Source organism: Sciurus vulgaris (genome assembly GCF_902686455.1).
Source record: "Sciurus vulgaris genome assembly, chromosome: 5".
Lineage (NCBI taxonomy): Eukaryota > Metazoa > Chordata > Mammalia > Rodentia > Sciuridae > Sciurus > Sciurus vulgaris.
Window position 1 is genome coordinate 143,687,920 of NC_136465.1, and position 12,141 is coordinate 143,700,060.

A 12,141-nucleotide genomic window follows, 5' to 3' on the forward strand; every position below is an offset into this window, starting at 1 on the left:
CCAGCAACTTGGGAGCCTAAGGCAGTAAGAGAGGCCCTAAGAAATTTAGCAAGACCCTGTCTCAAAATAAAGTAAAATAAATAGTTGGGATGTGTCTGAGTGGTTTAGTGCCCCTGGGTTCAACCTGTTGTACTAAAACAAACAAACAAACAAAACCTGGAAAACCAAAGTAACAGAAATTAGTACAAAAAGTTCTCTACAATATTCCTCTCCGAAACAATGAATTATACTCTTGTTCATTCATTCTCTGCTTCAGTTATGAAGTCAAGCTTCAGAAAGAGAGCATATCATAGGCTAAGTTATGTTCTTCACTTGACCGGGGGAAGCCAAGACAAGATCACTAGCAGTCCCATCAAAGGGGAAGGTAGGTCCCCAAACTATAAGGCATATTACTAGCAAACTAAAAGTTTGGTGATGGGACAACAAAACCACTGTTATCAGGTAACTCAGAGGCTGTAATGAAAACTACATGTAGGAAGATTTACAGTGAAGCTTTGATGACCATGTCTATATTGATTTCTAAGGACTGCACTAACAAATAATCACAAAGTGGATGACTAGAATTCTGGAGGCTAGGATTCCAAAATCAAGATGTTGATAGGGCTGAGTTTACTCTAAAAGCTTTGGAAAAGAATCCTTCTTGCCTCTTCCAACACCTAGTAGCTACAGGCGTTCTTTTGCTTAGGGCTGTATAATGTGAATCTGACTCTGCTTTTACATGGCCATGTTCTCTGTTTCTCTGTGTCTCTTGTCTCAAGTTTCCCTCTGTTTTTCTTCTACAAGGACCCTTTTTATTGGACTTGAGTGAAACACAAATCCAAGTTCATCTCATCTCAAAATCCTTAATTACATCAGAAAGGCCCTTTTGTCCAAATGTTACATTGGGACTTTCTAGAGACTAAGACATTGATTCATCTTTTGGGGTCCACCATTCAATATATTACGATGTCCTGAAAACTTTAAAAATTATATGATCGATTGCAAGGATGATATAACTTTTAACTATAAATCAAGGTACATCATGGGAAGTACCAAGCAACATTAAAAGGTTAAAAAAAAAAAAAAAAAGAAAACGGAGCTGAGACAATGATTGCAAAGGAAGTTCACTTTTTGAGAAAAATGAGAGAAGATGTTATGGAGAATGGCATTTGTAAGAGGTAGATTTGATAAAGAGTGCATTCTAGGCAAGGAAGGGAGGGAAAGAGGAAGGGAAAGGAAGAAGGAATTTTGGAACCTGGAAAGTGAAAAATGTATTCCACCAATTAGGTTAGTATAGGCTTTTTAATTGAAAGCAATACAAACACTGTATAATTTAATCCAAAAAAACATCTATTAAAGGTATTGAGTAAATCATAAAATCACCAGTAGGACTAAAGAACCATCTTTGAAAGCCAGGACCATCATCATAACCCTGAGCTTGTGAGGAAACCATGCTTTGGACCTCCATCCTGCAATTGGGCCACACCTTCTCCTGTTATTTTCCAGTGATACCACAGCTGCTAGACCTGGTGCTGTTGCTGGAAATTCTGCTACAGCTGACTCTGAAAGTGAGATGGAGTTTATACATTTTTGCCACCATGACAGTCAATTCTATGCAATCCCAGAGATTTAAAAACATATCTAGCATTGGTACACCTAGATACTAACCTAGGTACTAACCACAAGGAAAGCTGAGAAATTATCTATCAATTTCAGGTCTAAGGATGGTAGTGGTTTCCATCTTCCATCAAAACTCAAAAGCTGGGAGTCCCTCCAGATAAAGGCAGGACAACAGGAAGAAGAGCAATTCTCTGCTTCAGCTAGAGTGTATGTATACATATGGGTACAATAAGAAAAGTAGTTGGAAAGATAAACTATTCAAATTATAAAGTAACTTTTTTTTTTCTTCTTCCCAGTCTCCTCTTGAATTATTGTCAAGGACTGGCCCATTTTGTAGGTAGAAATCTGTGACAGTACTCATGATGTTCTACTCTGATTTCCAGAATTGTGAATGTGATGAGATATTGTGACTGTGATTCTGTTAAAAAACAGCCAAATAACCTGGCCAAAGGAAAAAAAAAGGATCTATAGATGTATTTAAGGTTACTGATCCATTGATGCTGGGCAGATTATCTGACTGTCCTAATCTAATCTATCTATTTTAAACATTTTTCTAATTTAATGACAAAAGGGAAAATCAGAGACGTAAAGCATAGGAAGGACTTGATATGCTATGGAGGCTATGTATGAAGAGAGTGGTCTCTAGGAGCTAGAGTTGACCTCTAGCTATCTGCTAGCAAGGAGCTGAATTCTGCCAACACTCTAAATGAGACGGGAAGCATAGTCTTTCTTCCCCAGAGCCTCCAGGTAAGAGCTCACCTAGATTCACACCTTGGTTTTGACCTTTAGCTATCTGAGCAAAGAACCAGATAATCCCACCCTGACTTCTGCCCTATAGCGTGGGATCTGTCTCCTGTAAGGAGGCCTATGTGACATTCTGTTGGGAGACAGACACGCCGAACAGGTCACTGGGGACTAGGGCTCTGCCCTGCCCCCTGGAAGGAGGCCAACATAGTGTGTGCCTTTCAGGCCACTTGGGGACTAGGGTCCCATACCCCTTTTCCTGTGCTTTGTGAACAGGATGTTCTTCTGCAGTTGGTAAAACAGTTCTGCTGTGTCAGTGAATCTGTCACCTGTGTTCACAGAATTGCTTGTTACTTTCTGTTACTGACCGATAATCTGCCAAATAGGCTGGTAACTACTTATGCAAGGCTTAACCTTTGAGATATATGGCTAGCTTCATTGTAAGCATATAAAAGATGATGTTATATGCAATAAAGACAGAAGCAGTTTTCTTTGTGACAAGCGCTCCATCTCCCCTGAGTAAAGCTCTTCTCCGGTTTTGGTGTGCGGTCTGAGTTCCTACGTTTCTGAAAGGTTGCTGCAGATTAAGCCCTCCGGTGTTGCAGCCCCATGCAATACTACAGAACTGTGAGCTAATATGTGGGCATCGTTGTAAGCCTATATGTTTGTGGTAATTTATTACAGCAGCAATCAGAAACATAGCCAGCTTCAAGAACACTTTATTAGATCACAGAGCCAAGATCAGAATCTTTCAACACTCCATTTTGTTGGAGTCTTATAGACTGTGCAGTAAGGTTATCCCTGCTACAAGAAGAGCAGGTCTCTTTTCTGCTCCACTTTGGATCTCTTTCTTCAGCTCTCTCTGACTGTGTCTCTCCCATGTGCCTAACCAAATTTAAATAGAAAGATAGAAAACTCCATCCTAAGAGATCCTGGAATGACCTGCACAGACCTTGGTGGTGTTAGGCATTTGATTGTACTAGCTTGCCCTTCTCTTCCAGATGGCTAGAAGGTACAGAGGTATGTGTGCTCACTTTTTCAACTCAGATTTTAAACCTCTTAAGAAATGAGAAAAATAATTGACAGAGAAATGTAAATGTCCACTTTATTCAGCCTGGGCAACATAATGAGACACTGTCTCCAAACAAAAGATCCATCTTTTTTTTTTTCCCTAAAACAACAGCAATAAAATTGGAAGTATTTTTTTAGTTGTTGCTATTTCTAGATTTACAAGTGCAACTAAAGCCTTAAACTGTGTTTTAAATCATAAACATCAGGTTTTATGTAAATTATTAAAACATTGCTTATGTGAAACTGTTGAAGTTTCATTGATAATTTCAAAATTTTGAAACTTATTGCCCTAACATAAAGTTTCTGAAAAGTATAGAATAATATTTTGCACCCAGAGGGACCAGAATCCAGATTGCAATCTTATGCTCATTTTGCAATTATCCTTTTCTTGAAATTCACTTAAGTAGAAAATGGTTACTTTTATTTTAACTCTCTAGTACATAATGGTAAAATTTCTAATAGCACTTTCTGAGATTTTTCATTCACTTTTTTCACATTCTTTGATTCAGAGTCTTGGTTTTCAGTTTGTAAATGTTTTATTGTGTGAAACTGATGTACTTTTCAATTTCGTCATTATTGGTAATTTTAAGTTTTCATTACTTGAATCATGAGCTTTAATCAAACATGAGAAAGATTCTGAAGGAATGTAGTATGGAATGCTTTTAGCTGGAATGCTGAAATAATGCAAACTTGGGCACCGTTTCCATCAAAATTTACATTACTAACTGTAAAAAATTTTTTTTTTAATTTCATTCACATTATTTAATTTTATAAAATTTCATTCACATTATTTAATCTTTATGGCTTCTCACTTATTATTGAAGACATTCTTGGGTGTTCTGATTTTTGTGATTTCAGATTGTGGTTTGATATTAATATCATTTCTTTTCAATTATCCTAAATATTTGGAATAATTATGTTTACAAAATGTGACATGTGCGTTAAGAAGTTTAAACATTAGCTGGGCATGGTGATGCACATCTGCAGTTCCAGCTATTTGAGAGGTCAAGGCAGGGGGTGGGTCACAGATTGAAGGATAGCCTCAGAAATAGAGAAATCAGTTTAAAAAAAAAAAAGTATAGAAATTTAGAAGTTTAAAGGAGAGAGTCTCTTAAATTCAGATATTCACTTAAAGTATTTTATTATAAACTCTTGAATTTCAATACAGCTGCTCCTCAATTTATGGTGGGATTATGTCCCAATAAATTGAAAATATCATATTTTTAAAATTCATTTAATCATCTAACCTAACAATCATAATAGCTCAACCATACAGTATACTTCAAAATATTAGTTGTTTTATCCCCCAAACCATGTGACTATCTCAGAGTTGCCACTGATGACCATTGAAAGAGAGAGAGAGAGAGAATTAGATTGCATATCACTAGCTCAGGAAATTATCAAAATTCGAAATATGGTTCCTACTCAATGTATATCACTTTCCCACCCTCTTAAAGTTGAAAAATTATAAGTCTAAAAATTGTAAGTCAGAGACATCTGTATAACAAATTGCAACCCAGTAACAATAAAACCAGTCAAAATTAGACTACTTTGAGGCAGTATCAACTAATGTGAAGAGAGTGAAAACTGACGAGGAACATTTGGTCAAGATTTTGCAACATACCTGCAGTACCTATTCTGATTTGGGCTGAACAGCCTGCAATGGATTTTCAGATGGCCCCATGAAAACAACATGACTTAATAGCTTTAATTATTTAGTTTATAATTATACTATTAATATCCCATGCCTCTTATAAAACACATAGAGAAGGATTTTGTTATTCTAACAACTCTGACAGTCATACCGGTGTGTAGGGGGTTTTCCATGTTTCGAGTGGGTGAGGGGAAGAGCTTCTGTTGGAGGATGATGGTGCCAATGATCAATTAAATATTAATAAACTTATCTAATCAATAAACACAAGATCCAATACTCTTTTCAAATCCAAGGGGGTATGATGGATCGGGCCATACCAGATCTGGCCTCCAACAAGATGGAGAAGCCCCACCTTCACCTTTCTTTATAGTCTCATGGATAAAGAGGCCAAGACTGGGAGGGGCTTCTTCTGTGAGAAAAGGATGGGGTGAAGTTAGGGAAGCCATTTGCTTAGAGTTAGCATTCCTTCAGGCAGTAAGCCTCCTGCATGGGGTCATCTACCCCAGGCTGTCTGAAATAGTCTCTCATGACTGCCAGTTTCTGGGAGTCAAGCCATGTATCCCATGGCTCAGTCAAGCCTGATTCTGCTAAACATGGATGGCTCCCCACACCAGTGTATTCCTGCTGATTACCTACCCATATTTTCTTTTTGTTTCTTTTTTTGGTCCATGTCATTCTTGATTATGTTTTAAAACATATGTTCTTCTTTTCATATTTTGTTTATTTATATTACAATGCCATTTTATCTAGGAGGCAGAGAATATTTAATAGTACACCCATATTTTCTGATAAAGGTGACATTGGAAAATATGGCATAGGTGTGTTACAACAATGTACTTTTGTTTTGTCTGCAGTAAGAAGGATTGAACCCAGGGTCTTGCACAGGGTATGCAAGCACTCTACCTTTGAGCTACAACCTCAGCCCTTTATAAATTTTTATTTTGAGACAGTCTTTCTAATACCCAGGCTGGACTTGAACTTTCAATCCTCCTTCCTTGCCTGCTTAGTAGCTGGGATTATAGGCATGTACCACTATAGCCAGTCAATGATGGTGTCTTTTTCCCCATTTTTAAAATTGATTCATTATAGTTGTATATATTGGCAGGATATATTGTTACATATTTATACATGCACACAATATGACAATTTAATTTGGCCAATATCATTCCCAGTATTTCCCCTTTCCCTCCTCACTTTCCTCTTCTTGTTTCCTTTCCTCTATTCTGCTGATTTTCCTTCAATTTTCATGAGATGCCCCCACCAAACTTTATTTTCCTTTTTCCTCTCTAGCTTTCGCATATGAAAGAAAATATAATGCCCCTGACTTTCAAAGTTTGTCTTACTTTGTTTAACATAATATTCTCAACATTCATTGATTTTCCTGCAAATGACATAAATTCATTCTTCCTCATGGCTGAATACAATTATACTGTGTGCATGTGTGTATAAATTTTCTGTATTCATTTATCCATTGAAGGATAACTAGGCTGGCTCCATATTTGGGCTACTGTGAATTGTGTTGCTATAGACATGGATGTGCATGTATCTCTGAAGTATAATGACTAAATTCTTCAGGATAAATACTGAGGAGTGGAATAGCTGGGTCATGTGATTGTTCCATGCCTACTCTTTTGAGGAAACTCCATATTGATTTCTCTAGTGGTGTACTAATTTACAATCCCACCAAAAGTGTAAAAGTGTGCATTTTTTGCCACAGCTTCTCCAGCATTTATTATTATATGAATTCTTGATGACTGCCATTTTGACTGGTGTGAGATGAAATCTTCAGTATAATTTTGATTTGTATTTCTCTAATTGCTAAGGATGTTGAGCATTTTTTCACGTATTTGTTGGTTCTTTTTGAGTCTGTTTATTTCATTTGTCTGTTACTAATTGAATTTTTTTTTGATCTTTAGTTTTTTGAGTTTTTAAAAATATTCTGGATATTAATCCTCTGTCAGGAGAGTAGATAGCAAAGATTTTCTCCCATTCTGTATCTGCTCTTTCTACATTCCTAATTGTTTCCTTTGTTGTACAGAAGCTTTTTTAATTTGATGCTATTCCATTCATTAACTCTCGGCATTTTTTCCTGAGCTTTAGGGGTACCATTGAGAAAGTCCTTGCCTGTGCATATCTGTTGAAGTGTTGACCCTACATTTTCTTGTAGGAGTTTCATATTCTAATTCTCAGATCTTTGGTCCATTTCGAGTTGATTTTTGTGCACAGTGAGAAATAAGGGTCTAGTCTCATTCTTCCACAAATGGATAATGGTTTTCCTATCATCACCTTTTAAAAAGACTCTCTTTTCTCCAATGTATGGTTTGGCACCTTTGTCAAGGATCAGATGACTGTATCTGTAGGTTTGTCTCTGTGTCTTCTATTCTCTACCATCTAACCATGGTCTTTCTTATATCAAACAACATACTCAGACAAATTTGGCCACCCTACTCCTTGGCAGTATTGGAACACTATAAGCCACCTGTGGGAACCCTGTGGAAGTTGCAGTAGTTTTGTAGTGGGTAACTGACCCAGGCCTAGATATAAAGTAAACTGAGGACCCTGCCCAGGGGAGAGTGAGAGTTCCCCTCCCCCTGTTCCTGCCAGCTGGGTTTCAGGAAAACTAATTAGCATCATTTACTCCTTCCTTTTAGAATGTAAAGGACTTTCCCTGAGACCTAACCATATACCCTTTGAAGTGAAAACACTCCTGTGTGTGAAAACTCTGGACTCAACCTAGAGATACCAAAGGCCTTGCAAGCCAGCTTCCCTAATCACAGTCTGCTTTTGTAAACTGTTCCCACTTGAAGAACCTAATACACAATCATGTTGTTTTGTAAAAACGTGTGTCCAATTATGTACTGTTTTAGACTAGAAAATTTATGATACTAGATAGCCTGTAAATGTTATGAAAAATTGGTCACAGGTGCTCAGAATTTTGAAGTGCTAATCTCCTCTCGGCCCACTGGTGTAAAATAAAGTTTGGTTTCTCCCACCCTTTAAGTGCTGCTTGCTATTTCCCACATTCTGAGATACCTAATATGTGTTGGAGCAAGTCTAAAAGCATTTAGATTCTGTGAGGAAGAGACTCAGGAAGAGGGTGAGCTACAAAAATGATCCAACTTACCAAGTCACTCTAAATCCACTGTAGAAAAGTTGGCAACAGAGTGGAGATCCACTGCGTGTGTTACATTAGCGGATGTCTCTCCTCATAGATGGATTCTTGGATAAAGGAACAGAAGGGTTTCCCTTGGAATATTGCTCAGAATTCTGTTCTTACAACCTATTTGGTTTGAGCTAAAGTGTGGCTATTTCTCTCAAAGGAGGAATTTGTCCAGAAAGTCCTGTTATCAACTCAAATGTCAATTTTCACAAGTGCACTTCTGCCTTATTGAGTGACCACCAGCACTGCTGGTATCCAGTATGTGTTTGACCCTTCCATGTTCCAAAATTTTTCAGAATACATTAATTCAACAACTCAAGAACATTCTCCCATCAGGGAAGAAAATTTGGTTTCAAATTATGTTAAACTGTGTTTTTCAAACAACTAATCAAAGATTCAACAATGAAATAAGAACATGGCATAAAATAGAATTGCTAACGACAAAAAAGATAACCTAGATTTTAGTATAAACCTCTCCTACTATGAACTTCCTGGGGAAAATTAAGTTTCAAAGATTAAATCTTGCTAAAATCTTTAGACATAAATTCAGAAATCTAATTGTCTATTCTCATTAGCTAAATTTCGAAAGAATTGAAGTTACAAAGTCTGCAAGATAAAGTCCAAAGAAACTAAAATTTAAAATCAAATACATCTGTCCCTATGAATTGTAATTCAAACGAAAGTCCAGAATTCATCTCACACGCGCGCGCACACACACACACACACACACACACACACACACACACACATACATCCCAGTTTCTTTTCATACTCAGTTTTGGTCAGAAAGTTTGTTAAGGTGACTACAATGCAAATACATTTTCTCACTGTAGCTGATAAAGTTACTTAGGGTTCATTAGAAGGGAGAACTCAAACAACTAGTGTGACAAAGAAAATTTCAACAACAGCTCTGGACTCACAAAATTTAGAAAATGAACCTATTATTCTAGGTTTCACATAGTTTCCCCAGATTTCAATCTTCAGTGTTATCAAAAACCATAGCACAGGCGATCCAAGATGGCGGACTAGAGGGTGACTGCATCTCCAGTCGCTCCAGAACCCAGGATTCAAGAAGGGGAGGCATTGAGAGACTCGGACTAAAATAGAACCACGGGGTGAGTCTCCCCCACCCAGTGAAGCCCAGCTGGGCAGCAGGCCCAGATTCGAGTGGCTTATTAGAGTAGGACAGGGCAGATAGAGTCTCCCCCAGGCAGCTCTGTGCAGTCTGGTGGTGGGCTCCTCCCACAGGGACAGATCCTCCAGCCTCGCAGAGCAGACCCCCCAGTGAGAGCCCTTCTGCACAGAAGCAGTGCGGCCAGCTCCGGCCTGCCCCGCTGCCAGCTCCGGCCCTCCCGCAGGTTGCTTTAGAGACCAGCACAGGGTGCCAGGGACTCCCCCAAGCAGCCCAGCCCCCTCCAGTGGGAAGCGCCTCTCTAGGCTAGCTTCCCGGGGCAGACCGCCCAGTGAGAGCCTCTCGACTCAGAGCCAGCCACAAGTCCCCAAGCCAGCGGAGACCTCTGACACGCAAGCAGCATCTGGGACCAGGGCAGGGCAGCCAGAGACCTCTCCAGGCAGCCTTGTCCCCCTCCAGCAGCAGGCTTTTTCCACGGGGGCGATCCAAGATGGCGGACTAGAGGGTGACTTCATCTCCAGTCGCTCCAGAACCCAGGATTCAAGAAGGGGAGGCATTGAGAGACGTGGACTAAAATAGAACCACGGGGTGAGTCTCCCCCACCCAGCGAAGCTCAGCTGGGCGGCAGGCCCGGATTTGAGTGGCTTATTAGAGTAGGACAGGGCAGATAGAGTCTCCCCCAGGCAGCTCTGTGCAGTCTGGCAGTGGGCTCCTCCCACAGGGACAGATCCTCCAGCCTCCCGAAGCAGGCCCCGCAGTGAGAGCCCTTCTGCACAGAAGCAGCGCAGCCAACTCCGGTCCACCCCAATGTCAGCTCCGGCCTGCCGGCAGGTTGCTTCAGTGACCAGCACAGGGCGCCAGGGACTTCCCCAAGCAGCCCAGCCCTCTCGGCGGGAAGCGCCTCTCTAGGCTAGCTTCCCGGGGCAAACCGCCCAGTGAGAGCCTGTCTACACAGAGCCAGCCACAAGTCCCCAAGCCAGTGGAGACCTCTGACCTGAAACCAGCCGCTGGGACCGGGGCTGGGCAGCAAGAGACCTCTCCAGGTCTCTCTCCCTGGAACCAGTAGGGGGCTAGGGGCAGCATTCTTCGGAAGCACTGCATTATCAAATTAATCCAAGACTTCTGGCTACTGAAGGCTGGGAGGTGATACACTGGAAATCTACAGGGACACTGTAAGCCAAAGGAGGAAATCTACATTATCACAGAGTCCCACTGACATCTGACCATTATGAGAAAACAAAGGAAGAAAATGTCCCAAACAAACCTAGATACTATATCAATAAAACCCAATGACAGCACAGCAGAAGAAATGTCCGAAAGGGAGTTCAGAATGTACATAATTAAAACAATCAGGGAAGCAAACGAGGAGATGAAAGAACAAATGCAGGCATTAAATGAATGCACCAATCAACAGTTAAAAGAGCAAATAAGGGAAGCAAAATGAACATTTCAATAAAGAGTTAGAGATACTGAAAAAAAACCAAACAGAAATCCTTGAAATGAAGGAAACAATAAACCAAGTTAAAAAACACCATAGAAAGCATAACCAATAGGATAGATCACCTGGAAGACAGAACCTCAGATATTGAAGACAAAATATTTAATCTTGAAAACAAGGTTGACCGAACAGAAAAGATGGTAAGAAATCATGAACAGAATCTACAAGAATTATGGGATATCATGAAGAGGCCAAATTTAAGAATTATTGGGATTGAGGAAGGCTTAGAGAAACAAACCAAATGAATGAACAATCTATTCAATGAAATAATATCAGAAAATATTCCAAATCTGAAGAATGAAATGGAAAACCAAATACAAGAGGCTTATAGGACTCCAAATATGCAAAATTACAACAGAGCTACACCAAGGCACATTATTATGAAAATACCTAACATTCAAAATAAGGACAGAATTTTAAGGCCGCGAGAGAAAAGAATCAGATTACATTTAGGGGGAAACCAATAAGAATATCAGCAGATTTTTCAATCCAGACCCTAAAAGCTAGAAGGGCCTGGAACAACATTTACCAAGCCCTGAAAGAAAATGGATGCCAACCAAGAATTTTATACCCAGCAAAACTTACTTTCAGATTTGACGATGAGATAAGATCCTTCCATGATAAACAAAAGCTAAAGGAATTTACAAAAAGAAAGCCAGCATTACAGAACATTCTCAGCAAAATATTCCATGAGGAAGAGATGAAAAACAATGATGTAAATCAGCAACGGGAGGAACTAGCCAAAAGGAATAGCCAAATAAAGGAGAAACCAAATCATGTCAAAAAACAAAAATGAGTCCAATGACTAGGAATACAAATCACATCACAATAATAACCATGAATGTTACTGGCCTGAACTCATCAATCAAAAGACATAGACTGGCAGATTGGATTAAAAAGAAAAATCCAACAATATGCTGCCTGCAAGAGACTCATCTCATAGAAAGAGATACCCATAGACTAAGGTGAAAGGATGGGGAAAAACATACCATACACACGGACACCGCAAGAAAGCTGGAGTATCCATCCTCATTTCAGATAATGTGGACTTCAAGCCAAAACTAGTCAGAAGGGATAAAGAAGGACATTACATACTGCTTAAGGGAAGCATAAATCAGCAAGACATAACAATCACAAATATCTATGCCCCAAACATTGGCTCATCCATGTACATCAAAAAAATCCTTCTCAATTCCAGAAATCAAATAGACCACAACACAATACTAGGTGATTTTAACACACCTCTCTCACTGCTGGATAGATCGTCCAAACAAAAATTAAAT

The 12,141-nt window shown here is 39.5% G+C and overlaps 1 protein-coding gene across 2 annotated transcripts in view; it reads left to right on the forward strand.

Moving 5' to 3' along the window:
• METTL25 (methyltransferase like 25) overlaps window positions 1-12,141 on the forward strand; it is a gene marked incomplete at its 5' end in the record, with an annotated part of 198,840 nt that overhangs the window by 181,480 nt on the left and 5,219 nt on the right. The window lies entirely within an intron of this gene.